At 41.3% G+C, this 24566-nt stretch overlaps 1 long non-coding RNA gene across 1 annotated transcript in view; it reads left to right on the top strand.

The window, feature by feature from the left end:
• The first annotated feature begins 2862 nt into the window (after window positions 1-2862).
• Window positions 2863-24566, top strand: part of LOC139410068 (uncharacterized) — a 34308-nt gene continuing 12604 nt past the window's right edge. The window contains exons 1-2 of the long non-coding RNA XR_011634447.1: window positions 2863-2930; window positions 16585-16723. This is a non-coding gene — a long non-coding RNA (uncharacterized lncRNA). The remainder of the gene's footprint in view (window positions 2931-16584; window positions 16724-24566) is intronic.

Genomic DNA, 24566 nt, shown 5'->3' with positions numbered 1-24566 from the left:
GCCTATTCCCCCTCCGTAGAGATTTGGCATGGGTCCTCAGACTTGGCATGTGTCTTCAGATCCTCAAACATATCTACAGATGCACCATCGAGAGCACTGGTTGCATCACCGCCTGGTATGGCAACTGCTCTGCCTCTGACCGCAAGGCACGACAGAGGGTAGTGTGCACGTCCCAGTACGTCACAAGGGCCAAGCTTCATGCCTTTCAGGACCTCTATACCAGGCGGTGTTAGAGAAAGGCCCAAAAAATTGCCTATTTGTGATTGGCCAATATCTGCATTTAGTTTGCATATTGCTATTTGACTATTTGACGCGTTGATAGGTAACGTTAGCGTTATATAATGTAGCTACTTTTTTTTTGCAGGTGTTACACCACTCACTCTCAACACCTACGTTAGCTACCTAGCTAACATGAAGTTAACGTTACCTGGCTATTGATGGTTGAAGTCCATCTCTTCTGTCCGTGAGCAGCAGACTGGTACAACCAGAGCTGATAGATTTACAATTTTTGAGAAATTGTGCAGCCATTGTTAACTAGCTAGATAATTTTACCTCAGAAGAACAGTTAGCTAACTTGACCTCAGAAGAACAGAAAGTTGAGATATCGTTTTTCATCAGTACCTGAGAATTGGGCGGAGTCCAAACGGCCTTTATGCAAATGAGGATAATCAGTGACAAAATCTATGACTCATAGCATACAGATGGTGAATCGCTGTGACATATAACACACGAGAGTGTAATAAATGTGTTATCACCACGTAAAAAAATTATGAACGTGTTAAATTATTATGTGACGTACAGTCATATTCAGGTCCTGATTGGTCAACAAGCTTATTTGATGCGTCAAATAGTGTTAATTGTGTATCTTTTTTTTGACAAATAAAGACCCGAACGGTGTTCTTTAATTTTTTAACCCTTATGCCAAGAGGTCTGTATCTTTTGACAAGGTTGCTTACGGGCATTACACAATTATTTACAACTATTTATTGTCAGATGCTCTTACGTAAGCATTTACAAGGACTTCAGAACTACCTAAAAATGTATAATTTCCCAGTGTGCCTTGCCTTTTCAAGTGAATTGTAGCGTTACCACGCATGACAATAATTATTAGTGACAGAGACATGATTATTGAAATACAGTATTTCCTTGAAAAAGGTCTGTGGTGGTCCTAAAGTGAGTATATAAAATCCATGTTATGTACAACGTAATGCACTGAATTTGTAATTGTATTTAAATGTGAAATGAAAATAAAAATTATTTTTAAAAAAAAGCACTAAAAAAATATAGACAAATGTGATCATTGAAATGAAACTCCATAACAATACAAACACTACAGCTCCAAAGTTTGTGGTGACTTAGAAATGTCCTTGTTTTTGTGAAAGAAAGCACATTTTGGTCCAATACAATTACATCACATTGATCAGAAATACAGAGTAGACACTGTTAATGTTGTAAACTATTGTAGCTGGAAACGGCAGATGTTTTTATGGAATATCTACAAGACTAATTGATCATTTATTAGCCGTTTAAAATGATAAACTTGGATTAGCTAACACAACGTGCCATTGGAACACAGGAGTGATGGTTGTTGATAATGGGCCTATGTAGATACTCCATAAAAAATCTGCTCTTTCCAGCTACAATAGTCATTTACAACATTAACAATGTCTGCACTGTATTTCTGATCAATTTGATGTTATTTTAATGGACAAAAATGTTGCTTTTCTTTCAAAAACAAGGACATTTCGAAGTGACCCCAAACTTTTGAACTGTAGTGTATATCACAAGGCCTTACTCTGATGGCCTAGTTTTACCCTAATACAGTGGCCTAAAACTCATGGTTTACTACGGGCCACATTAGGCCTGCTAGTCACATTATGCTGGCTTGCAAAGTGATGTGTAATTGCTATTGGAATCTAGCTAGAGTTAAAGGTCCTGAACAGTCATTCTGAAAAGTACTTTTTCTCTCATGGCTAACTACCATGAAGTTTGAAAAGAGGCTGAGTGGACTAGGAGCTTATATTCATGAGTGCTGAAGCTGCTCACAGGAGCGAACACCCAAAACTGCGGGGCTTGCAAAACTGTTTGCATTTTGCTGCCTGCCACCCTACTTCCACTGAAGTCTATGAGACCTTTGCAGCTTATCGTGGCCTTTCTGTAAGTGCATTTACATAGTTAATTTAACTCCTGAATCAACACTAGAATTGTTATACTGAAAAATCTCTACTAGGTAACACTGGCCAATTTGCTGTGTACATTTGTGTTGCCCTATTTCATCTATCGTGCTTTTGTCTTTCTCTGAGATTACTTGTTTCTCAAAATTAATAGTAGCATAATATTAGACTACTATTTGTCATTCCATTATTTCAGCAATGTTTTACTTTCCTCTGCTGGAAATTGTGAACACTGCACACATTAAGTGCTATTCGGGAATCCTTGGGACGTCTCTACCCTAAACCCTTACCTTAACTCCTACCCTTACACTAAACATAACTCTTACCTTTAAACCATTTAAATGTCAATGGGGGTATGTATGTCCCAAGGATACCAGATAGCAGATACACACTGCACAATGCACACACATTCTTGCACACAGACCAACTTCGCGCAGGAGGGGCCTCTCAGTTCTCGTGCTAGTCCAATGGAACAAAGACCAGCCTAATCAATTTATGCTTGCCTAGCCAATGGCGCGAGTCCTCGTAGATCACATGTTGGCTTTCTCTCATGCCTTTCCACACGGTGTACAATCGCGGGATTGTGGCATCACTGCAGATCTGAAACCGGCGAGTTAGGACGTCAACAACAGCCAACAAATTATTAGAAATGAAGACCATTTGTGAAATGAAGTTTTTCAGGTTCCTGGCCACATGTGTTCTCATGTATTTTCGAACGGACTTTCGCTGACTGTTGACCGCGGAAATCCGTGAACGGTAGGTGCATCATCTTAAAATCCTAAAATTAACCGTAAATATTGTTGTTACTTAATTCAGATGGATTTTTTTAATCAGATGCGCATTTATCAATGGTGGCTCTTTTTTTTCTCCACACCTTGCCTCACACGTCCTGTATTTGCACGCTGTGAGTTAAAATGCCTTTATCAAATGTTATTATTGAGGCTTGTACTTGTGAGTTTCACGCATATAGGCGTAGGTCTACCTCCCCTTGGATTTGTTATCAACTGTTGGTAAAAAGTAGCCAGTATTCTGTTTTTGATTGAATATAGCCTATGTGATGTGCAGGGCATGACATACAGCCTAAATAAAGGCACTGCAAAGTCGCTGACCCTAAGTGTGTGCAGACACGGCTGAGTGAAGGCAGTTATAACCCAACAAGAGGGCTGGAGCACTTGAGGTGCAAAGCTCTGCAACATGGATGGGGGGTTGGATCATCCATCCTCCCATCTCATTTATTTCATTTCCATGCAAAATGTTCTGACACAGTAGACTAATATGTCACGTGTCTCAATTATAAGAAAATAAGACTGAAGTCAGCAATAGACTAGCCTACAAGAAAGTCTCTCACTCCCAAACATGCCTTTGCTTGAGAGGGATCACATTCCAATTAATTTGACAGACACTGTATGAGGTCATGTCATTCTTTTCACCCTATATTGATTACCACAATAATATTTTGCGTCACATTAAAAGGGCTGTTATTCTTGATTTTAAGAGCAATTAGAAAATAACTTGCCCGGCTGATTGACGTTTTGAAAGGCTTCACATGGTTTTAATTAGGACCTATAAAATCTTTTTGTCCCATTCTCTTAAAAAAAGAAGAAAGTGGGGTGGGAGCAAAAACAAAAAACAACCCAACACAGAAAGTAAAAAAATAAAATGAATTATTACCCCCATTTTTTTCCCTCCCTGTTTGATTCTGGTGGTATGCTCTTTTTTTCTTTGTCTGGCTCCTCTGTTATCTAAACCTCCCCCAACTGGGCTGGCTGCCGCCCTAGACACCTGAAGGCTAGACATAATGATCAACAGAGTTCCAGTCAGTTTGGAGCATAGCCAGTTGTTTTATTTTATTCTCCCCCCTGCTTCTACCTGCCTGCCTCTCCCTCCTCCCTCCACAATCAAGGAGTCAGCATGCTATGTTTGCATGGGGCCAGTTCCACTGCCGCTATGTATAGATATGGAGTCTGGCACACACACACACACACACACACACACACACACACACACACACACACACACACACACACACACACACACACAGGAGGAAGGAAACATGAAAGACAACACTGTTCCTGTCGAGTGTGTGTGTGTTTTCTGCCATGCTATTTTAGCAAGGCTCTGAATTTTTTTTAAATAGCACCTAGTGTTTTTCGTCCAAACAGAGCGAGGGCTTATTCACACACAGTATGGCTCATTTTGAAAGCCAGAAGTTTTTTGTTGACTTGGATTATTAGCCTGTACATTCGCTTTTATTCATTCTACAGCACAAAAGTCTGCCATTATTTACCTTTCCGCCTCATGCGTTTGCCTCAATGAATTGATCATGTTGTTTTAATTGGACCTGCCCCTGTTTCAGCACTACATTGGTGGTAATGTTCAGGCCTTTGAAGATTTTCTACCCGTTTCGCCACATATTGCTATAGTGAATGTCTATCACCTTGGGCTGAAAGCTAGAGCATGCAGGTTTCTAATGCGAGACATGAACAAAAAGCTGACTTACCTAGGTCTCATTAGGACTAGTGATTTAATGAAAACACTTCAATAATAAAGATTGTCTTTGGGTGAAAGCATCTTTTGTGGAGCTAGCCTCAAATACAGAATTTTCTTACAAATTCAATTCATCCTGGTTTAATCTGATAATAACAAGCCTTCATCTATAATATAAAATATTTTTTTCCCTCATGGTCAAGTCTTTCTTCTTGGGTTGCCTCAGAATGCCTTTATTGAGCTGTTTGCAGATTGTACCTCACATACCTCATTTTATAAGGACCAATCTTTTGATTTTTTTAGTTAACTAGGCAAGGCAGTTAAGAACAAATTCTTATTTACAATGACAGCCTACGCCGGCCAAACACTTACACGGACGACACTGGGCCAATTGTACGCCGTCCTATGGGACTCTCAATCACAGTCGGTTGTGATACAGCCTGGAGTCAAACCAGGGTCTGTAGTGACACCTCGAGGACTGAGATGCAGTGCCTTAGACTGCTGCGCCACTCGGAAGCCCCTTACATTGATCAAATAGACACTTTATATGATTTATTCATAATACAACCAAGTTCCATATTCAAACATTCAGCTGATATATAAGAGTATGTATAATTTATATGTGAATTATGTTGATATGTGTTCATCAAATTGTCAAAGTAATGAACATGTCTGATGCATGTAAAATGTGAAGGCAGCTCTAGATGAAAACCACTTGTTAGTTTTTTCAGAGCCTACTTTGAGTATCAAGACATTTAAGGACACACCTAGATCTCTCCTTGAATGCTTCCCAAATGACATCCTAGCCCCCATATAGTGCACTTCTTTTGACCAGATTCCTATGGGCCCTGGTCAAAAGCAGTGCACTATATAGGGAATAGGGTGCCATTTGAGATGTAATGATCCTTTGAAGGGGGCCATAAAATACTGAATGGAAGCCACAAGCTGGTTTTCCCTCCTGCACTTTGAAGCATTCTACCTGGAGATGAATAGGAGGCCCTCTAGAACGAAGGAGAGAGAAAAGCGTTTATTGAAGGCTTAAGAGGGGGGCTTATAGTCATATTATACTCACAGACTAGATAGTTTTGGTGCAACCAGTAGGCAATGTACCATGTGTGGTAGGTAAGCCATTGAGCTATCGTTCTGTTTGCGCTCACTGTTGAGGAAAAAACATTGACTTGCTATATTAGATGTTCAGTTTATTTGAATTACCTCGGTTGAATTTAGCAAAATGGCAATGAGTAGTGATTTTTTGTTTCTTATACAAATGTATGTTGCACTGGATTTTTTTGCCTCATTTATTCATTTAGCATTCGTCTTAACACAAAATTGCATTAGGGGTAAGTCGTAAAATCTTACATTCATATTTTTTCCTATAGTTATTTGGGAATTATATTAAATGTTTTTTAAGTCTATCAATAGTTCATAAATCTGTACTGAAATAAATTATCTTAATTGCAAGATAATATAAAACACATGCCGCTAATGTCATTGGACAATCACAGAGCAACAGTTTAGGATTTTTGTAGCAAGATGTATGTGGACTGAAGTCACGGTCAGGAATGTAAATGTAGGATTCATTCAGTTACCAATGTGTTATTTCCTGGGAAAACTCTGTGGCCATGAAGAGGTTAATTGTTTTAGAATTTCCATCCTAGGGGAGAAAATGGGCAAAGGGGAGGATAATTGAGCTGCCGGTTGTTGAGTGTGTTATGGATTACTGCGCTTCTCCAAAGGAGAAAAGAAGAAGGAGGAGAGGGGGATCAAGAGAGAAAAAAATGCCCATGTTGTGCAATGCCGCCGCAGGGGTTTTCTGGCCTTCTCAGGAGAGTGAGCAAGTCCTTTCTAGCCCCCTGACCTCTTGCATGCTCCTCCCTGCTCCAGGTGCAAGCCCTCTCCGCCGGAGCTCACACACACCATTTATTCTTCACACACACTGGAGAACCTGGGGGAAATGCTGTGTGAGAACACGGATCCTTTTCACATTGCTCTTCTCCCCTTTGTGCCATTGTTTTGTCTCAGGGTAAAGATTCAAAGCAGAGAGGGGGAAGCAAAACTCAGATGGTATGACATGGTGTAATAATCACGAGCATAAAATCAAAGGCTTGTCATGTATAATTATTATACTGTTTGATAACGCCAGAGCAAATCAGCCCTGGGCCATAGTGAAGGCATCCTGATGCTATTAATGTGCTTTACCATAGAACACTAAAGCCCTGATGGACTGAACCATCTACAGTGCACCGCCAAGTGGTTGTGCTGTAAGGTTAATGATTCAATTTACATACATCTGGATGGAGCAGCTAGACAGATCCTCTGCACTATTTCATAGAATTTCTGGAGTTGACATGGAAGGAGTTGATCATGTAGATCAATCAGACTTTTGGCTTCGTTAAGGTGAAATGTTTCGATATATAAACTTTTGAAATCAACCGTCTTGCAGTTGTCGTTCGCTAGCGGTCACAGAAATATGCAGAGGTGTAGATCTACCATAGGTCATTTTGAACCATCAAACCCACCGTTGCTGGGATTTAAATTGCCAGTCAATGGCATGTGCCATTGTTCTTTGTGAAGGCACCACTTAAGTGTGGATTACGCCAAGACCTTTCCAAAAGGAGGGGTCTACTTACCCTTGGGCTATCTGAAACTCAACAGAATTAATGCATCAAAGAAATTCACCACAAAGAGAGAAAAAAAATTAGTGTCCAGTCCACTTATGTGTCGCCCCTCATCTTGGAGCTCATGTTACAAATAGATAATTCCCAGTGTTCCTAGTGCGAGGATAGACAAAGTGATGCCTGCCGGTGATCAATAAAGGGAGCGCAGAGCAGAGGGATGTGCTTTAAGAATCAAAGATGGTGGGTTATTGGCATGGCCAGTATTGTTCCCCGTCTGCTGGAATCAGATAACGCAGCCGGGGCCTTGCAGAAAGGTCCTCCGTGGCCTCGGGCAGCACTATCAGACGGATATCCTTCCAACCAGCAGTATTAGAAGATTGGATCTGCGAGATGGGCAACCCAAAACGTGTTGGGGTCGGGGGCCCCACTGTCCTCTGTTTTAGACGTGGCAGACCTGAAAGAGTCTTGGAACAGGCGGATGGATGGAGGGGTAGATGGAAGGATCGGGGGGTGAAGGTGGGGTAATCAATGGTGATAGGCCTACAGAAAAAAGCCCCACTGTGTGCATCGAGAGGATGCATGGGGTTCGATATCCCACCCTCCCTTTCCCTGTGTCCACTGGGGAAATGAGGGCCTTGTTCCCTCGCTCTCCTCTTTTACGTGCTAAAAAGAATCACCCTGTTTTGAACTGACAACGTTTCAGTTGGCGAGAGTGTTTGTCTCAGATTAGCTCCCTGTGCTGTGAGGACAGAAAAAAGCCCCACTGTGTGCATCGAGAGGATGCATGTGGTTCGATATCCCACCCTCCCTTTCCCTGTGTCCTCTGGGGAAATGAGGGCCCTGTTCCCTCGCTCTCCTCTTTTACGTGCTAAAAATAATCACCCTGTTTTGAACTTGACAACGTTTCAGTTGGCGTGAGTGTTTGTCTCAGATTAAGTAAGAAAATGCAACAATGCCACCACGATCTGAGATGAAAGAAAATGATTTGCACAATTTTATATGAAAGTGGTATTTGTCCTGTTGGGAGGCTCTATCAAAGCACAACAGCTACCGAGGTACATGATTTAAATGCTGGTTAATTCTTAACTGAACGCTTTCCAGGTAAATGCTGATCATGGCCACTCGACTTCCTCTCTTTTCAAACAATTCTAATTTCTACAGACGTCTCCGGTCTATAACCCCTACTGCTAAAGTTACTTTTCTCCAAATGCAGCGTGTATCACCTTAAGTGGCAAAGATTAAAGTTGTGTGGCTGTTACTGTAGTTGAGTGTTGTTCAAATTCAACCTTAAAAGACAGAAAATAAATCATGGATTTGTTCTTCGTTTGGACTCTCAGACACAGTCATTGACAGATGACTTGACCACCTGCAGCGATTTTTTTTTTTGTCACATTGTGTCACATTTCCTGTAGTGCTGGGCGATACCGGCACGAGGCCGATGTTCAACTTTTCACGCCTTGTCAAAAGAGAGATAGCAGAGTTTGTTAAGGAAAACACTGCCACACTACAGAAGAAAGGAAAGGTGGAGAGGAGAAGAAGAAGTTGGGAAAAGTATGGATTGGTGAAGACATGAGAAAATTCAAAAAAGAGGTGTCCAGGTGACCCGCTGATTTACAGCCCAAAATGGGTAATACATTCTACAACACACCCATGGGGGAAGACATTCCACAGTGTACCGCCTAGACATCATTTTATCACCTGAAATCTAATACTTTTCACGTCACGCCTCCCTTCCTCAAACCCTCACTGTTTGCACGTGATACAGTTGCAATGTAATAAAACAGTTGCGTCTTCTATCAAGCATTGAGAAGAGCCATTACGTGTAATGAAGTCGGGATTCTCAGTGGGACTTCGCCAGACTCGTGATTAGAAACGTTTGTCTCGGCATCTCGCCTTAGTTGGCTAACTCTCTTAATTGCAAATCGTATAATGGGATGATGCAGCCGTTTCGGCCATTCCACGCTGCTTTATGGTACTTGGCGACGCAGTATAACGTAACGTGCCCGTCTATTACGGCCTCTTGTGTGAGTACGGCTGCTTGTTCAATTTAGAGTAGAGGACGGACAATTAAACTACAGCTCCCAGGAGGCTGTTCATTTGGTTAGTGGCCCCCTCTTAAATGCCCCTGGATGTGTCGTGTTGGCTAGGGAGGGAGGGATCTCTGAAGGGTTGTGTGGGCTGATTGGGAGTGTTGAGAGGGGGGAACGGGGCGTGTGGGGGGGACTCCCTCGGCGCTTGTCCCTGTCACCTCTCTAATGCGTTCTGAATAAGTCCCCTTCCAAATACATTTGTTCTCGGAGATTACATCTGGACGCGTTTAAGCTGCGTTTGTCATCTGCCCCCCCGGAAACCCATGCCGCCTCCTTTGTCTTTGTCTAGGCCTTATTGGTTTGTAGCATGTCAGCACAATGTGCCCATGCAATCAGGGCATCTCGGGCTAGGGAATTTACATATCTATTAACTTTTTAGATTTGAGGGGTATACTACAATTTGAAGCTAGATCTTTTCAGGATTTTCTAAAGCTAGCCAGCTTCAGTTAACTTCACATTCCAGCTCAGGCTTCATCCGTACTATGACAGTGGATATTGCTGGTCTGCCTGCCACTAACTCTAGCAGGCTTGTAACTGCGCGTGCATGTCACTTGTGGCTAGTCGAACACCAAACTCTTCATTGAGACAATGTTAAAACATCAATCAATGGGCGAGTCAGTGCCACATTTTCATTTGTGCCGAAATCAAAATGAAAGAAAATAAAATGGGAAATTCAGCAGGCTATGGTGTGAAATAGGCTTGTTGATGTGCCGTCTTTATTTTATTACATTTCGTTAATATGCCATCTTTGGTGTGCTTATCAATGCACAAACACATTTTTTCCCCACTTCTATAGATAAAATAATTGTATTAAGTCATGCAAGTTTTACTGTACATGACTTAATAAGCAAGTTTAATAAGCAAGTTTCAAATGCAATCTGTTATTGCTAAATGTGTAATGTGATCGGTATTTTAGCATTTTATATATATATATATAAACATTAATGAATAAAATATTTAATCAGTCCTCTTCCTCAAATTAAGGGGATGATGATGCAATCTTTGCAGGAGGGAGGGAATCTGATTTCATTCATTGGTCCTCAACTCGGCGGCTCAGACACTTCATTCAGGATAAATGGTGTTAACGTTGCATTAGCCTGCGTGGGAGCAGGTTAGTTCTGAAGGATTCATTTCCATAAAAATGTACCTGGCTCAAAAGGTGAGCCACTTTCGAGTTAAGTTGGCCAAAGTTACCTAACTAAATCCTCAAACCCAGTACGCGGTATAGAGCTCTGGTGTTGCAAACACTATAGAAAGTCTGTTGGGTTGTTTATTCTCACCTCTGAACATTTACTGGCAACATCGATTGTAAATATGATGGTGATGATTGGCTCATTCACTGGACATACAGTCATGTTAAGTCATGTTTAGTAGAAGAATAGGGACCCTCAAGTTTAAAAGAAAGATACATTCCATTGCATGACATTACGAACAAAAATAACATTAAACGCATTGATCAATGTTACCAACTAAATTATAAACGTTTTAAACATGCACATAGAAATGAGCAGTCCCCAACTTGGATGTATAAGAGTTCTAAAAGGTGACTACTGAAGAATTGGCCTCTGTGCTGTTGCATTGATTCATGTGGAAGTTGGAATACCAGGAAATTACATATATTCTGTTTGAAATTACAATAAAATCAAATTCAAGCTGTGGTAGTGAGATCAGTTGTAGAAGATAAGGGAGCACACTGTTCCTGCTGCTGAGAAAATCCTTTAAAAAAATTAACTGGAAATGAAATTATGAGACCGGCATTATGAGACAGCAATTTTTTTAAACAACACACTGTAGTCTACCTACTGGAATGAATGGTACTGCACATCTCAACCAAATGCTAATAAAACTATTTCTACATGAAAAAGTATAATGTTATAAATAACTTGTGCCTAAAATAGATATTACTCAAGTTTTCAGATAGTTTAAGTCATTTTAAAGATAAACACGAGTAATGTTTTCAAGTTCACATTTCACAATATAATGCTTGGTTACGCCAAGCTCCCTAAGGGGATTACCTTCTGCATACACAGATGAGCAAATATGACAGTCAGATGAGTAATTGTTTTGATGAATCACTTCCGGATGCTTCTTTGTTCTCAGAACAACGTGGCAGTTGAGTCAGGAGAACCCAATACTCCTCCCCCTTCACTTAATGACTCCCTGTTCTGAGATTGACAGTTTGAGGAATCTCAGGCGTTTATGGGGGACGCCTCCGAATCCCCTGTGTACACATTGGCTCGGGTCCTGATCAGTAGTCTCTGTCAGAGATGTGGTGTGAGCCTATAAAGAGTAACGTGTTATCAACTGAGCAGTCTCAATTTGCTCTCTACCCCTTCCCTGCCCCAGTGGCGATTTTAGCATGTAAAACTTGCACTATAATGGTGACAAACAGTGCCCACAAACTGTTAGGGTCCACATAAAGCTGCTCCAACAGCAGTCTCAACACCTTACCACTGCCACACCTGGCTATCAGCGGAGCCATGTCTGGCAGCGAAACAGTTAATTCAGCCTCATTTACTGCCTTTTTAAAAAAAACATAGCTGATATGTCTAACTTGTTTAAACAACTGTGGTTTCTACTGAGATGTACGAACTAAGGCATAAGGGAAAGATGAGCAGGTAAGGGGCAATACGTAATTTCGAGTAAGACATTAATGAGCGAGCTAGGACAGACGTTGTCAATATAATGATTTGTTCTGCACTTTTGAAATTCAGAACATGAGCCGTTCTTACAGAATTCTCCCTGTACACCAAGTCAGAATCGTAGGATAAATAATGAGGCCATATAAGCAGACAATGAAAGCTCTTACAATATGTGATGATTACATTTCTCTAAAACAGGCTATAGGCCAAAGGGACCAAATTATTTGTGTGAGGCACATGGGTTGCTATCAGCTTACTTCACAACATACACTTAGTATTACTTTCTTAGCTGCAGTATACATATCTCCCTGGCATATTGCAGCAGCATACAGTACATTTTTGGACTCACCTTGTTCGTGCTGTTCTCACTTCCTTCCAAACCACTCATTGTTGACTTTGTGATTTCCAACTTGTTATGTAATTTTTATGGCTGATGAGCAGTTGTTTTCAGAGTCCCGCAATAGGAGCTAAGACGCTAATGTTCTCTAGATGTCACTAAGTAGACTGATTTTCTGAGATTTGTCTTCCAACAAGACAATAATCCAAAACATAAAGCAAAATCTACAATGGAATGGTTCAAAAATAAACATATCCAGGTGTTAGAATGGCCAAGTCAAAGTCCAGACCTGAATCCAATCGAGAATATGTGGAAAGAACTGAAAACTGCTGTTCACAAATGCTCTCCATCCAACCTCACTGAGCTCGAGCTGTTTTGCAAGGAGGAATGGGAAAAAATTTCAGTCTCTCGATGTGCAAAACTGATAGAGACATACCCCAAGCGACTTACAGCTGTAATCGCAGCAAAAGGTGGCGCTACAAAGTATTAACTTAAGGGGGCTGAATAATTTTGCACGCCCAATTTTTCAGTTTTTGATTTGTTAAAAAAGTTTGAAATATCCAATAAATGTCGTTCCACTTCACGATTGTGTCCCACTTGTTGTTGATTCTTCACAAAAAAATACAGTTTTATATCTTTATGTTTTGAAGCCTGAAATGTGGCAACAGGTCGCAAAGTTCAAGGGGGCCGAATACTTTCGCAAGGCACTGTAGTTAGCTAGCCAACTATAGCTACTGGAACAGATTGTCTTTTTGCTATGTTTTTAGGGAAGACCATTGTTTGCATGCATGAGCTGGCTAGCTTTATTTATGACCAGCACTGTAGGTGCGTGAAACAACTTTACCAGCATCATAGCATACGTAATCGATGAATCGTTCTGACATATGAAATACGAGTGATAGTGTAATAACTACATTAAAAAAAAAATATGATTGCGTTAAATTATTATGTGACGTGCAGTCATATTAAGATCCTGATTGGTCAACAAGCTTATTTGACACGCAAAGACCTAAATGGCGTTCCATAGAAATCCTAGTCTAGAATGAAATGACTGAACAACGAAACAGCACAGCAAGTAAGTGAAAGTAATAGGTTTTGATTATGTTTTAATGGTAACGGGGACATGCGTAAATGCCAAACGAAGTAACTTTTTGGTCAGTGTGTGTGTGTGTGTGTGTAACCTTTATTTAACTAGGCAAGTCAGTTATGAACAAAATCTTATTTACAATGACTGCTTACTCCGGCCAATCCCGGACAACGCTGGGCCAATTGTGCGCCGCCCTATGGGACTCCCAATCACGACTGTAGTGACGCCTCTTGCACTGAGATGCAGTGCCTTAGACCGCTGCGTCCGTGTGTGTGTTAACTATTTAGCTGTACTAGAATGATTAATAGGCCGCTAAAATGTTTAATATTGGTTATCGGTATCATTTTATTTGGCAAGGAAAATATTGGATATCGGTATCGGCCAAAAATGTCATATCGGTGCATCACTAGTATTCAGTAATGTGTTGTATTGGATTTGCCCCAAACATAACACTTTCTGTTTAGTTCAAAAAGTGTGTTGCCTTGACACAATTCTTTGCAGTATTACTTCCGTGCCTTTTTGCAAACAGGATGGATGTTTTGAAATATTTTTATTCTGTATAGGCTCCATTATTTTCACTCTGTCAATTAGGTTCGTATTGTGGATTAACTACAATGTTGTAGTTATTACTATGTTTCTCTTATTACTGTATATCCATTCAACTCTAACTGTTTTAAAGTTGGCCTCATTGTGAAATCCCTGAGCGGTTTCCTTCCTCTCCGGCAACTGAGTTAGGAAGGACCTCGGTATCTTTGTAGTGACTCGGTGTATTGATACACCATCCAAAGTGTAATTAATAAATTCACCATGCTCAAAGGGATATTCAATGTCTGATAAACAAATGTTTTTCCCATCTAGGTGCACTTTGCGAAGCGTTGGAAAACCTCCCTGGTCTTTGTGGTTGAATCTGTGTTTGAAATTCAAAGCTCAACTGAGGAACCTTACAATTATCTGTATGTGTGGGGAACAACACAAAATTATATTAAACACTGTTATTGCACACAGAGTGAGCACATGCAACTTATCCATGCAACTTATTTTTTACTCCTGATCTTATTTAGGCTTGCCATAACAAAGGGATTGAATACTTATTGACTCAAGACATTACAGCTTTTATTTTTTTATTAATTTATAAAAAATTCAAAAAACATAATTCGACTTTGACATTATGGTGTATTGTGTGTAGGCTAGTGACACATCTAAATGTTATCCATTTCAAATTCAGGTTTTAACACAACAAAATGTGGAAAAAGACAAGGGGTATACAAATGCGTGTGCGCACACTCGCATGTGTACACTCCATCTCACACACACACAGTCAGTCTCGCACGTTCATATCCTCCAAGTGAATTAGAAAGGTGCTTTGGCTGTTACACAGGGCTTAAGCCTGTGAAAGCGTTTTTCTAAACATAATGTTTGTAGATTAGCTGAGGTTAATGATCCGATTGCTTGGTTGGCGGCTGTCTGGGAGGCTAGGCGGCTCTTTAATGTGAGGTGGGGAAAAACAAGTTGTGCTTCGCTGTCCCGTCTCCCTTATTGCCACCAGACACATACAGTACTGCAGGCAATATATAGCATAGAAATAGAATAACAAAACCTTGACTTGAATAGAAATATCCGTTCTAGAAATTCTATTTCTATGGTGGCAACACTATTTAGCTATGCAGGCACCATACGGCATAGACATTGTATTACAGAATGTCAACTTGAATGGGAATGACTGTTCCAGTAATTCTATTTCTTTATTTATACTATCTAGGAATCGGTTTCCTAACCCTTTTAAGAGTTGCTAAGAAAATGAACAGTCTAAAATTGTCGACAGACCTCAATGGGCAGACTATTTTCTTTGCGTAAAGGAGAAATTACAAGACGGCACGGAATATCACGCCACATTATTTCTGTGAAAATAAAACATTTTAAGGTAAACGCCTAAACTAGAAACTTTTGTTGTTTTTCTTTTTTAGCCACAGAGCCTAAGTAAGTCTACTTGTCTACTTGCAAGTCTACTTGTGGAGTTGCTGTTTATTGTTCTCCCGCTCTCTCCTCATTGTTTAGTTGGAGTTTCTTTATGTTCTTCTATAAAGTATTTTGAAGAAATAGGGCCCATCTATGGGGTTTGGGTGGCTCGTGATCCTCAGTGGTTAGTTCATCGAGGTCGGACGCCCTACCGCTGCCCCCCTCTCTCAAGATAAGTGGAGGAATGGGGGAGAGAGAGACTGAAAAATTGTGAGACCCCTCCTCGCCCCTCTTCTGCCTCCCTGGTTCCCCCTCCCTGTGCCTGTCGAGGCATGTCTCCCCTTGCAACTGACGTGAACACAGACCGAGGGCAAGAGGAGAGGTGGGTCGAACAAAGAGGCACTGTCACTGTCTCACTGGGGTTTTTGGGGAGGGTTGGCTGGACTGGTGGGGTGGGAGAGGGAGGGTAGTGGGGGGGTAGAATAGATATTAAAATATGGAGAAGGGGACTATTGAGAGAGATAAAGACTACAAGCAGTGAGCGTTTCTCTCACACACACAAAACAGTAGGGCTCTCTTGCCCGTGTCTCCCGAAGTGAGGCGCGAGGAGTGGAAGGTCCGCTCTGTTTACTCTTCGTTGTGCAGTATTTGCTTAGCCCTCTTCCCTTTATCTGTGCAGCTGTACGTTTGAAAAAAGGCTGGGGAGGGGATCTAGCTGGCTGAATGGGAGCACAGCTGTTAGTGATTTCTTGAGTACAATTATAACAGCCGTGGATTCCTCTCTAGCTGAACCCCCCCCTCTCTTCACACAAGTTATCCTGAGGTATGCGTTGCCGTTTGGCCCAAGCTCAGTTAAGTATTCTGGCTTTGTTCACTTTTGAAAACTATGCCTTTTGGGCTTTTAGACACCACCTTGCCTCTGGAGTAGAAATAGGTGCCATTGAAAATATACTCTCATCCACCGTGGTATTCTTTTACAGGACTTCCTATTACTGTATATCTACATTTTGAAAGATAACCAAATCGCTGATGTTATGAGTGGAGCCAGCAACCTGGCTCTCTCTCTCTCTCTCTCTCTCGACTAATTTAGTTTTTAATGGAATGTTCCCTGCCCTCCGCTTTTCCTTGTGAAGACGACTCCATATACTGGAACAGTTTCTTTATCGTTTTGCCTCTGTCCTTTTACATTTCAGAGGTTATCAGAGAGCTGCGATAAGAGAGGAAAACGGAGAGGAAGAGAAGCAGCCCGACGCGTGTGAAGGAATGGAATAAACCCCGGAGCAGAACCAGAGGAAGGAGGGATGACTGCCGTGAGATGAAAGAGGGATAGAGGTAAGAGCCCTGAGGTCAAACGGCGCCTCGTGTTAGAGGGCTGGGGGAGGGTGAGGTGTCCTCATTTAACTCCCACCTGGATGCCTGAGTCACCTGCACACTGTGTGTGTGTGTGTGTGTGTGTGTGTGTGTGTGTGTGTGTGTGTGTGTGTGTGTGTGTGTGTGTGTGTGTCCTCCTGAGCCCTCTTGTAGTGGAGTGGGTCGAGAGCTTCAAGTTCCTTGGTGTCCACATCACTAAGGAATTAACATGGTCCACACACACCATCACTGTCGTGACGAAGGCACGATAATGCCTATATTCCCCCTCAGGAGGCTGATAAGTTTTGGAATGGGCCCTCAGATCCTCAAAGTTCTACAGCTGTAGCATTGAGAGCATCTTGACCGGCTGCATCACCACTTGGTATGACAACTTCTTCCACATCCAACTGCAAGTCAGAGGAAGGCCCTAAGAATTGTCAGACTCCAGCCAACCAAGTCAGACTGTTTTCTCTGCTATTGCTCGGAAAGCGGTACCGATGCACCAAGTCTGGAACCAACAGGATAGAGCCCTTCACGGGCACACATTTTAAGCTTGAGCCCTACCCATGCCCGCAACAATCAGGCCCAACATCCGAAATCCGAAATTACTTTCTCCGTTAGTAAATCCATAAATTGCTACTCTCTCTCTCTGTCACTCGCTCCCTCTCTGCTCCCTCCCGGCTTGCTCTGCTCATCGCGGCTCTGAGACTGAGTATCCATAGTTTCGCTAGGGCTGCTCTGCTCAATGAAGAGACATGAGAGAGCAGTTACCTGTTAGCTACTTTTCATCAATATAAACTCAGACAAAACTCAAAACATTATTTTCTGTGAAATAATCTCTCCTGTCTTGATGAGGTTGAAGCACTTCTGACACCTCGTTATGCTCTTAGTCACATATGACTGTACTGCGCCAGCAGAGCACGAGCAAATGGCTCCGCTTCAAAATGTTAGTGATCAATTTAGTGATACCCGAGACCTGCCTGTACCCTAGTTATTGATTAAAAAAAACAGGCCCTACCCGGCCCAAATCCGATGTATAATGTTGGGGCCCGTCGGGCTTGGGTCGGTTAGCAGAACTCTACAACAGGACCCTGAACAGCTTCTACCTCCAAGCCATAAGACTGCTAAGTAGTCCAGATAGCTATTTGGTTCTTTGTTAACCCCCCTTTTCACTAACTATTTTGACTCATCACATACACTGCTTTACTGTTTATTATCTATCCTATTGCCTAGTCCTTTTACACGGTTTATATGCATATCTACCTCAATTACCTCATACCCCCTGCACATCGACTCGGTACTAGTACCGTTTGTATATAGCCAAGTTATCGTAACTCATTGTGTATTTATTTATTGTGTTATTATCTTTCTATTATTCTAACATTTTTCTCTGCATTGTTGGGAAGGGCCCATAAGTAAGCATTTCTACACGTGTTGTTTACGAAGCATATGGCAAATACGATTTGATTTGTGCGTTCTGAATGTGTGTCTTTTTGTGTTTGTGTGTCTTCTGAATGTGTTTTTGTGTGTACTGGCGTGCGTGACAGGCACTGAGCCATACAAGGCCAGGTGAGGAACCCTCCGTTCTGTCTCTCCCAGCACCTGCCTCATCCCTGACTCCTCAACTCCTCCTTTATCTCCCTCTCTCATCTCACTTTCTTTCCCTCTCAAATCTCTCTATCCCTGATTCAGAGTTAAAAGTCCAGAGTTAATCTGGCCTTCATGTGTTAATTAAGAGGTGAAATGCTTTTTTCTTGACTCCAGCCATCAATTAGGCTCAACGTATCATCCTTTTTTTGTGCCTTTTTAAGTCCAGTTTTACCCATTTAAAAAATATGTATTTGAATCCTAAGATCTGTTATCACATACAGTACCAGTCAACATTTTGGACGCCTACTCATTCAAGGGTTTTCTTTATTTTTACTATTTTATTCATTGTAGAATAATAGTGAAGACATCAATTGTGTATATTTTAATTTAACACTTTTCTGGTTACTACATGATTCCATAAGTGTTATTTCATAATTTTGATGTCTTCACTTTTATTCTACAATTGTAGAAAATAGTACAAATAAAGATAAACCCTTGAATGAGTAGGTGTGTCCAAACTTTTGACTGGTACTGTATATCATGTATTGCCATCTTCTCTCATGCTATGGTAGTTTTATACTGAATAATAAGGGGTCTTGATCCAGTATTTGGTCACAGATTGAACCAAGTTTACTTGGATGTTGAACCTTACCTTTACACAACAAAATGTGGACAAATTCAAGGGGTGTGAATATTTTCTGAAGGCACCGTATGTGGAAGGGTCATTGTCAGGGCAAAAAGACGAAACACACAGAGAACAAACAGATACTGCAATGTGTTGCTGTGTTCCCAAGGCAATGTCTGAGCCACTTAGTCTAAGAGCATTCTGTCTTTCCCTCTCCTGGGCTAAAAGCTACAGTAAATCAAATGCTAGTCTGTAGCGTGGTCAGACTGACTGGGGCTCTAAGATTATAGGTTACGCCAAGATATAAAGAGAATGCCGGAAAGCTGTAATTTCTTCCCTCTCTTCTCTTTGCCTGAGATCTCTCTCTCTCTCTCAAAAGGTGGTAGGAAGTTGAAAAGGTTGACGCTCTAGCTTCCAGCTAGCTGTTGTGTTAGCTTAGTTGCTGTAGCCTTCTTCTGGGAAATATTTTTTCCTAGTCCCTACCTACCCACACTCACATTAGTGTTCCCCTTGTCTTATTCACTCACACACATATCCCTCTCTTTCATCCTACCAGTCCAACAAAGGCCTCTTGTTTTAAAGGCAGGTGGCGATTAAAACGCTTAAGGGGAAATAGAGAGTAGCTCCTTGTTTTTTTTTTTTTTTACATCAGGAAACCTGTGAGTGTTTCCAAGCAAACAACCCCACTTTGCTTTTCCTCCTATTCATTAGGGAAAAACATTTTTCAACTGAAAACAAAACCAAGTTTATTCGACAAGCTCAGGTGTTGCCTTCTGTCTCAAAGCCTGGTTTCAAAGCCAGGATGTCACCTGACTGTTCTTACAATATGACTCGCTGTGATGCCCCCTTGATTAAGGGCTCAAGCTGACAGCACCGTGCATTTCAGCTCTTTCTGTATCATTTTAGGACTGCAGAACTACCAATAACTGTCCTGCGTTAGCACGAGGACAGCACTTTACATTCCAGCTCGGTAATAACTTGGTAATAAGATGGTAATATCTATGGATTTATTTATTCTTTATTGAAGTACAGTAAAGTATAAAGTAAAACACCCTGGTGTTGTTTTACTTTAGCTAACTAAATAGCAATGTTAGCCAACCTAAAATTGTGTTTTTACACAATACCTTGTCATTACCTCTAGTTCGCTAGCTAATATCACAACAACATTGGCAAAGGCTTGATGAAATGTTCATGGAAATTAGTGTTCTATTTAATAAAAAATAAAAAAAACATTATAGCTAAGTACTTGTTCACAGAAAGCATTCAAACAGCAGACTGAGGAGACGGGTAGAGAGCGCATGTTCTGTTCGTCTTACATTCCTGTAGACCAAATCAATCCATCACAGCACAATTGTCAACCACAAAAGCCAATGCAGACATGAAAAATAACAAAGAGCAACGGAAAGAGAATTTTGGTGAACTTTAAGAGGGGTGAATACAACAAATATAATAATATTGTGCTATTGTATTTCACCAAAATCCCTTTTCGATGCTCTTTGTTATTTTTCATGTCTGTTGCTCTGTGATTATGTCAAATGCGTGCATGCACTCTCCACTCTTTCTCCACTGCAGAAAAGATTATCAATTATATTGACAAGATAGTCGAGTGACCACTCGAACAATAGAAATATACAGTGCATTCGGAAAGCATTCAGACCCCTTCCCTTTTTATACATTTTGTTACAGTACAGTGTTATTCTAAAATGTATTAAATCGTTTTTCCCATCGATCTACACACAATAACCCATAATGACAAAGCAAAAACAGGTTTTATTTTTTTGGTGCAAATTTATAAACAATTTAAAACAGCGTTCGACGCTATAAGCTTGGCAGACATGTATTTGGGGAGTATCTCCCATTATTCTCTGCAGATCCTCTCAAGCTCTGTCAGGTTGGATGGGGAGTGTCGCTGCACAGCTATTTTCTGGTCTCCTCAGAGATGTTTAAGTCTGATCGGGTTTAAGTCTGGGCCACTCAAGGACATTCAGAGACTTGTCCCGAAGCCACTCCTGCATTGTCTTGGCAGTGTGCTTAGGGTCGTTGTCCTGTTGGAAGGTGAAGCTTCGCCCCAGTCTGAGGTCCTGAGCGCTCTGGAGCAGGTTTTCATCAAGGATCTCTATGTACTTTACTCCATTCATCTTTCCCTCGATCCTGACGAGTCTCCCAGTACTTGCCGCTGAAAAACATCCCCACAGCATGACGACATGCTTCACCGTAGGGATGGTGCCAGGTTTCCTCCAGATTCTCATGGTCTGAGTCCTTTAGGCGCCTTTTGGCAAACTCCAAGCGAGCTGTCATGTGACTTTTACTGAGGAGTGGCTTCCGTCTGGAAGGTTCTCCCATCTCCACAGATTCACCTCCCTGACCAAGGCCCTTCTCCCCCGATTGCTCAGTTTGGCTGGGTAGCCAGCTCTAGGAAGAGTCTTGGTGGTTCCAAACTTCTTCCATTTAAGGTTGCCGGGGACCTTCAATGCTGCAGACATGTTTTGGTACCCTTCCCCAAATCTGTGCCTCGACACAATCCTGTCTCGGAGCTCTACGGGCAATTCCTTCGACCTAATGGCTTGGTTTTTGCTCTGCCATACATTGTCAACTTTGGGACCTTTATATAGACAGTTTTGTTCCTTTCCAAATCATGTCCTACCAATTGAATTTACCACAGGTGGACTCCAATGAAGTTGTAGAAACATCTCAAGGATGATCAATGGAAGCAGAATGCATCTGAGCATTTTTTTTTGTCTCAAAGCAATTTTGAGTCTCATAGCAAAGAGTCTGATTTACATAAGTATTAAGATATTTTTTATTTAAAAAACATTTGTAAAGATTTCTGAAACATGTTTTTGCTTTGTAATTATGGGGTATTGAGTGTAGAATAATTTTTGAATAATAAGAAAAAGTGAAGGGGTCTGAGTATTTTCCTCAGTAGTTTGTCCTCAGATGGAGGGCAGGTGGGAGGATGCGAGATCAGGTGGAACGTTTTAGCTGAAAAGATACGTCCCTTTTTCAGGACCCTGTCTTTCAAAGATAAAAATCGTAAAAATTCAAATAACGTCACAGATCTTCATTGAAAAGGGTTTAAACACTGTTTCCGATGCTTGTTCAATGAACCATAAACAATTAATGAACATGCACCTGTGGAGCGGTTGTTAAGATACTAACAGCTTACAGACCCTAGGCAATTAATGTCACTTAATGTCAGAGCCTGGATCTCAATCCCATTGAGCACGTCTGGGACCTGTTGGATCGGAGGATGAGGGCTAGGGCCATTCCCCACAGAAATGTCTGGGAACTTGCAGGTGCCGTGGTGTAAGGGCGAGGTAACATCTCACAGCAAGAACTGGCAAATCTAGTGCAATCCATGAGGAGGAGATGCACTGCAGTACTTAATGCAGCTGATTTTGGCCCCCTCTTTGTTCAGGGACACATTATTCCATTTCTGATAGTCACATGTCTGTGGAACTTATTCAGTTTATGTCTCAGTTGGTGAATCTTGTTATGTTCATTCAAATATTTACACATGTTAAATTTGCTGAAAATAAACACAGTTGACAGTGAGAGGATGTTTCCTTTTTTGCTGAGTTTGAGGGGGCAGAAACATATATTTTTTGTTTCTTAATATAACCTTTATTCTACTAGGCAAGTCAGTTAAGTACAAAATCTTATTTACAATGACGGCCTAACTTGGACGATGCTTGGCCAATTGTGCGCTGCCCTATGGGACTCCCAATCACGGCCGGTTGTGATACAACCTGGAATCGAACCAGGGTCTGTAGTGGCGTGCCTAGCATTGAGATGCAGTGCCTTAGACTGCTGCGCCACTCGGGAGCTTGTTTTGTTTACAGACAGATTATTTCACTTATAATTCACTGTATCACAATTCCAGTGGGTCAGAAGTTTACATACACTTAGTTGACTGTGCCTTTAAACAGCATGGATAATTCCAGAAAATGATGTCATGGCTTTAGAAGCTTCAGATATGCTAATTGACATAATTTGAGTCATTTGGAGGTGTACCTGTGGATGTATTTAAAGGCCTACCTTCAAACTCAGTGCGTCTTTGCTTGACATCATGGGAAAACCAAAATAAATCAGCCAAGACCTCAGAAAAAATATTCTGTCTCCTAGAGATTAATGTACTTTGGTGCGAAAAGTGCAAATCAATCCCAGAACAACAGCAAAGGACCTTGTGAAGATGCCGGAGGAAACCGGTACAAAAGTATCTGTCCACAGTAAAACGAGTCATATATGGACATAACCTGAAAGGCCGCTCAGAAAGGAAGAAGCCGCTGCTCCAAAACCGCCATAAAAAAGCCAGACTAAGGTTTGCAACTGCACATGAGGACAAAGATCGTACTTTTTGGAGAAATGTCCTCTGGTCTGATGAAACAAAAATAGAACTGTTTGGCCATAATGACCATCGTTATGTTTGGAGGAAAAAGTGGGAGGCTTGCAAGCCGAAGAACACCATCCCAACCGTGATGCACAGGGGTGGCAACATCATGTTGTGGGGGTGCTTTGCTGAAGGAGCAACTGGCACACTTCACAAAATAGATGGCCTCATGAGGAGGACAATCATGTGGATATATTGAAGCAACATCTCAAGACATCAGTCAGGAAGTTTAAAGCTTGGTTGCATCTTCCAGATGGACAATGACTCCAGGCAAAATGGCTTAAGGACAACAAAGTCAAGGTTTTGGAGTGGCCATCGCAAAGCCCAGACCTCAAACCCATAGAAAATTTGTGGGCAGATCTGAAAAAGCGGGTGCGAGCAAGGAGGCCTACAATCCTGACTCTGTTACACCATCTCTGTCAGCAGGAATGGGCCAAAATCACCCAATTTATTGTGGGAAGCTTGTGGAAGGCTACCCAAAGCATTTTACCAAAATTAAACTATTTAAAGGCAATGCTACCAAATACTAATTGAGTGTATGTAAACTTCTGACCCCCTTGGAATGTGATGAAAGAAATAAAAGCTGAAATAAATCATTCTCTCTACTATTATTCTGACATTTCACATTCTTAAAATAAAGTGGTGATCCTAACTGACCAAATAACAGGGAATTTTTACTCAGATTAAATGTCAGGAATTGTGAAAAACTGAATTTAAATGTTGTTGGCTCAGGTGTATGTAAACTTCCGACTTCAACTGTGTGTGTATCTCTCTCACTCACTCACACTCACACAGAGTCTGAGCTGGTGTTGCTTATTTCCTTGTTTTATCCATTTTTGTTCCATATTCAATTTTTTTATGGAATATCTACATAAGCGTACAGAGGCCCATTATCAGCAACCATCACTCCTGTGTTCCAATGGCACGGCACGTTGTGTTAGCTAATCCAAGTTTATTATTTTAAAAGGCTAATAGATCATTAGAAAACCCTTTTGCAGTTATGTTAGCACAGCTGAAAACTGTTGTGCTGAGTAAAGAATAAACTATCAAAATAGAGAGTCGCACACTCCATATATAAACTCCCAGTAGTTGATTTGGTATTAACCAATGTTTCGGCAGCACTGTGCTGCCTTCTTCAGGGTAATGTCATGAATACTTGAACCAGATTATGTAGACAAACAGTGCAACCAATGACAATGGTGAGGGGTGTGTCATAATGA

This window comes from Oncorhynchus clarkii, chromosome 5, assembly GCF_045791955.1.
Source record: "Oncorhynchus clarkii lewisi isolate Uvic-CL-2024 chromosome 5, UVic_Ocla_1.0, whole genome shotgun sequence".
Classification (NCBI taxonomy): domain Eukaryota; kingdom Metazoa; phylum Chordata; class Actinopteri; order Salmoniformes; family Salmonidae; genus Oncorhynchus; species Oncorhynchus clarkii.
The sequence above is the reverse complement of the archived record's forward strand: the minus strand, read 5'-3'. Positions and strand labels throughout refer to the sequence as shown.